The sequence below is a fragment of the Pleurodeles waltl genome, chromosome 6 (assembly GCF_031143425.1).
Source record: "Pleurodeles waltl isolate 20211129_DDA chromosome 6, aPleWal1.hap1.20221129, whole genome shotgun sequence".
In the NCBI taxonomy this organism is placed as follows: domain Eukaryota; kingdom Metazoa; phylum Chordata; class Amphibia; order Caudata; family Salamandridae; genus Pleurodeles; species Pleurodeles waltl.
Window position 1 is genome coordinate 601132733 of NC_090445.1, and position 6000 is coordinate 601138732.

The window sequence follows — 6000 nt, forward strand, 5'->3', positions numbered from 1 at the left end:
GGCAGAAACAATCTTGAAGGTTGAAGCATTCCTGAGTAAATGTCAGAGAGTCTTCTTCGAGAACAAAGTCATTTGGAAATAAACAAACATGGCTTTCATGAATATTTGAAGCAGAAATAATAAACAGTGAATGTGCAGGGTGAGACTTTCACTTTGAAAAAGACAGCATTGAGGCCTAGCCGAGGCTCAGTTTTAGCATACACCACGAACATGCATTTAACAAGTCATATCAAAATTGTTTCATAGGCAATAGAATCATATGAATATACAGATGTGAATTCAAGTGTAGAGACACATTATGCACATTGTTAATTATTCATAAATAATATTAATTCACAAAAACATTGACCAATTCTCCCTTCTCATCATTCTATAATCACTAAAACGCTCATACAATTATAATACATCCTGCATTACTTTTTGTTTCTTGCGATTTGATTCCTCTAACTTTGTCAATTGATTATACATTTGATCTCTGGCATCTTCTAATTCAAATTCTTCCATTTTCCTTTTAGATTACTTATTTTTCTCTTCAAACAGTTTAAAAATATTAATTCAGAAAATTTGAACAAGAGAAACAGAACAGTTGCACAAGCTAACACAAGAATTACAGGGGTTAGTATGGTACTAATTATTCCCCCGCTCAAGCATTGATCCAGTCACCAACCTTACTAAAACACTTTTTCGTTTCACTAACCCAAGATCCTACTGCTTCTCATGAGCCATACTCTTCAAAAGCTTGGACTTCATGTGAAATATTGCAGACATTCGCATTATTAACGCTACTGTTGTTAATGGCGCGGCCTGGATGGACAAAATGGTGGACGTGCGGGGCTGAGTTCCCGTCCGGCCTGATTCAGAGGATCATTTCTTGTGGTGCTGACGTTCCTCTGTCTGCTGCTCGTAGGGTTCCAGGGATTGGTGAACCCTTTGAACATGAACGGAAAGCAAATAGCCGTCCTGTGAAATCACAGGAGCGCCAACGGTTCATAGTGCTGTCGAGTGGGTCTTGTAGCCAGCAAGATGGCGGCTCACACCCAATCAGTAGAGCCTATGTGGAATTGGGCATGGACGGCGCACTGGTGGTGCAGTGGGGAAACCAGAGACAGTCCAGCTGGTTGTGAAGCGCCACCAGAGGACCGGCGACCAGGGAGAGAAGAAGCCCTGTGCCTGTGAGGTGGGGTGGACCCTAGCTCAGAAGCACAGGCAGTACTAATGATCTGGATGCGGCAGGCCCAGGGACAGTGCTAAGAGGGCCCTGGATTTTATACCATACTGCTTCGTTGACACAGAGGAGGTGAGAGGAATCTTCAAGGAGTGGAGGGCTCTGCAGAAACCCCTCTGGAGAGCTGTGAGGGCCCTGGGAGCCCCTCCCCTGCCTTCTTGGATTTTTGGGGGACCTACACAGGTGAGGGGTAGGCCCTGCTTTGGGACCCTGGGTTAGAGAAGAAGTGCTACACTTTGCCCTCCGGGATACAGCTGCAGATGGGAAAAGAGGGGAACAGATGGGGCCTGAGACTGTGAGGGTATGCCCCAGCGTGGTTGGAGAACTACTGTATCCTATGGAGGCCACAAGGGCCCATAGGATATCCAGCTAAGGAGGTGTAAGTGCTTGGGAGCTCTTCCTCCATTCTAGAACTGGTGAGGGACTAATCCGGAGTGAGATGAACTATGCCCCTTTGATCCCTGGTGCCCTTGCTGGCGATCCCTGACTTCTGCTCTATGGCGAGTACCCCCAGGTGACATCGAATTTCTGGGGCTGGTTGATGCTTGGTGGAAATCTGGGCACTGGCTGATCCGTAGGTGTTAGCGTCCCCCACCCATCCTTTGGTTGCCCAATGTCTAACTGCTAATGCTGCCCCAATCAGTGCTGCCTGGGGCAATCGGGTCTGACTCTCTGACACACTGGACTGTTTTGGGCTGCTGGTCAAGGGCATGGATTGGCACGCCACGGAGTTGATACTAACCTGCACTGATTAGAACTCCTAGTTCTCATCCATCACTGGCAATATAGGCTGAGACAAAGGCCCCAACACTTAAACTAAAATGTCAAAAGAGGCATCACGGAAGTAGACTCCCATGAGTCAGGCACCATTGATGGTGCACATCTGTTATCCTGCAGGCCATTCTGGAGTCTAAGGCTGCACGGAAGTCTAAAATCAGAGAGGTGAGGCCCTGCTGCACCAGGATTTCTGTTCAGCCATGGGTCGGGTAATGGAAGCTGAAGGTCGGATCTCTGAGCTGGAAAAAACGGTAAAGGGCCTCTCTACGGAGGTGGCCCAACTCACACACTCCACTAAGGCACTTCAGGATCATGCAGAGGATGCTGAAAAACGGGCCAGAAGGAACAATCTTTGCTTTGTTTGGTTCCCAGAGAGAACAGAGAGGTCCACCTTGGAGGCCTTCTTGGAAGAGTGGATTCGGTCCTGGCTTGATGGGACCCACTTAGTTCTCAAACTACAGAGGCAGGGATGCAGTCCTGCAGGTGGGCAAGGGCAGAAGGCCACCTCAGGCATGAGTACGGACACATTATGAGGTTACACTTGCCATGTTCAGACCCAGCAAAAGTCCTATGACTTAGTGAAGCAGAAACTTTGCAAAACGAATGTTAGATATTAGGGCCCATATTTATACTTTTTTAGCGCTGCATTTGCGTAGTTTTTTGATGCAAAATCGGTGCAAACTTCCAAAATACAATTGTATTTTGGAATTTTGTGCTGCTTTTGTGTCAAAAAATGACGCAAATGTGGTGCTAAGAAAAGTATAAATATGGGCCAAGGTATTTAGTTGGCAGGGACATGCACCTCGTCAAAGTCGGGACAACAATCCTAGTCAGGGTAAGTCAAACACACAACCTAAATTAATCTGTGCTCACCGTCTGGGAGCTTGGCACAGAGCACGCAGGCTTAACTTAAAGGCAATATGTAAAGTATTTGTGCAACACACATACAGTAATCACAATTAAACACAACAAACCACAAAAAGGACTCCACACAGGTGTATTAAAAAATAGAGATTGTTTATCTGAATAGATCAAGACCAAAACTACAAAAATCCAATGAGGATTCCCTTTTAAGAGGTATCACATTAGGTGAACTTTGTATGGGACTTGTTTTAAAGTCTTTAGGGTATTTTATGAGGGTACATGTGTCCTTCTGCGAGACGCGCAGTGCAGACTGATCGAGGCCGTTTGAGACCATCCCGGGTAGAGAGTACAAGGTGTTTTACCTATGGAATACAGAAAACGCAGTGGAAGCTTTAAGGTGCTGGGGCCTTAGTGGTCGGGAATGCACCACCGCAGCCATAGGTGGAAGGCGAAGTGATCTCAGTTGGGCTGGTGCAAGGGCAAGAAGCAGGGTTGCGCCCGAGTGCAGTTCACCGGTTGCAGGAAGGCATGCACATACCATGCATCTCTGTCACTTGGCAACATGGGCGGTGGCCTGCACTGACGCTGCAATGCAGTCCTGATGAGACGAGCAGCAAGTTGCCATGACACAGCCCTGAAGTCTTGATGAGATGAGCGGCAGGCCTCAACAAAGCCGCTTTGATAAAGGAGTGTTAGGCTGCAATAAAGCCGTGCTGAAGTCTTGATGCAATGAACTTCAGGGTGCAACAAAGCCGCGCTAAAGTCTTAATGAGATAAGCAGCAGGCCTCAACGAAGCCGTGCTGAACTTTTGATGAAATGAGCGGCAGGCCGCAACAAAACCGCGCTTGAGGTCTTTGATATTCTGGAGACCTGTCGTAGAACTGGGGGTTATTCGGCAAGCCCTTGGAGTCACTCTGGGGGTGATTGTTGATTCTTGGGTTGCAGCGCTGAGATCAGCAGGCAGCAGGGCAGCTCAGCAAGGCAGTGCAGCAGTTCCTTGAAACTGTCAGGCACAGCAAAGTGGCAATCCTCCAGCCCAGCAGTCTTTACTCCAGCAGAGATTCCTTGAGTGCAGAAGTGTACTGATTTTAGTGGGTCAGAGACCCAGTACTTATACTGAAAAGTACCTTTGATGTGGGTGATGGCTTCAAATGTTTCTGTGAAGTGCACATGTCCCCTTTAAAGCTCACCCCGGCTCCTGACTATCAGTGGGGGGGTAATCATCCCCTTTGTTAGGGCTCTGGCTACTATCCTTTGAGATGTAAGTGGGAGCTCTTCCCAACTTCTTCCTCAGGAAGACCCATCAGTATGCAGATGAATGCAGATGCAGTTGAGTATCCTGTACTGTGCGTCTCTGAAAGGAATGCACAAGTATAGCTGTTACCTAGTCCATGTCAGATAGGCTGTAGGCACACAGGATAGTGAGGGCAGAGAAATGCCCACTTTCTAAAAGTGGCATTTCTAAAATAGTAATAATACATCTGACTTTACTAGTAGAGAGGATTTATCATTACAATGATACTAAACTTGATGCAGCTACACCTTTTTTTATCAGGAATTACAGATTAAAAGTATTATAAGGAATTCATAATGCTGCCCTATAAGAGGGGCAGGCCTCACAGTAATGAAAAACAACTTTGGGAGTTTATTATTACCAGGACATGAAAGACTTAAAAGTACATGTCCTGCCTTTTACTTACATGGCATCTTGTCCCATTGGCTACCTAGGGCCCAGCTTCGGGGTGGCATACATGCAAGAAAGGGGAAGTTCAGGTCTTGGGAAGAGGTTTTGAATGCCAAGTTGAGGTTGTCGCGTAGGCTCTCATTATCCTAATGAGACTACTGGATTTTGAGCGGCAAGATCGTTCACAGTGTGGGGGACTAAGTCTGACCCATGTGGATGACACTTGTCACTCTAAATCCGGGTTTTGCTCCTGCTAACTAGCAGTGCCTCATCTCTCCCGAGTGGTAGAGACAATTGGGCAGCCGAGCGCATGACATCTTAGTACTTCTCAGGGAAGTCGTGGTCACTCAGGTCACAACCGGTTCTCTCATACACAGTACGGTCTCATATATAAATGACAAAGGCAGTTTAAGTTTTAAAGATTGGTTTAATAAAACAACTGCATTTTAGATAGCAAAGCGTGAGCTGCAATAACCAGAACTATACAACACAGTAAAATGAAAATAGTAACGATGAGAGTGAAGCACAAGTATAAGGCTATCATAGTGCCGCTAGATTATTTTCTCTCTAAGTTATATTTCGAGCACAGCATGTGAAGCTCTAAGCCTGCCTTTCAGGTTCCCCCGGGAGGACATCAACCCTCATACCTGAGCAAAGGCCTGTAATCTGCATCAGCATCTGCAACGGGGCTTTCAGCAACTAGTTGTCGGTCACTGGCTGGAATCTCCCTCTTGACCTATACTAGGACTAGGAAGTGTTTTTATAACTAACACGCAGATGTTCTAAGAAATGTCCCTACGTAAGGATGTGTATTTTCTACGAATACTGGAGACTAAACTTCTACCACATTTACCGGCAATGTACCAGACTGTAGCCTTGACTAAAGCACAGGGAGATCACGAATGCATTATTTGAGAACACAGTGCTGAACTAAGCTAAATAGCTGATAAGCTGATAGAAGAAATGAAAACAAGACCGTAAAACTGGTTATTGTAAAATAACAGTGCGAAGCTGAATAAAATATATCTAGGGCAAAGTGCACAGCGGCCTAGTATGTTAAACTAACGTGCATGAAGCTATATTAAAAATGGCTACACTACAAGGTGAAAGAGAGACTGCACGCACAGGCTCTGCAGTGGAATGCCTGAGACATGTTTACAGGGCTACTTAAGTAGGTGGCACAATTAGAGCTACAGACCCTCTATAAGCATTTAATTTACAGGTCCTGGGTTTGCCATTTTAAAAGGGCCTTACACGTAAATTAAATATGCCAATTGTGGATACACAAATGTTACCATGTTTTAGGGGAGAAGCACATGCACCTTATCACTAGTTAGCAGTGGTATAGTGTTCAGAGCTCAAAGGCCAACAAAAAGTTACAGCAGTTAAATAAGAGATAAAGGCAAAACGTCTGGGGTAAGACCACCCTAAGAATTCCAGATCTAACAA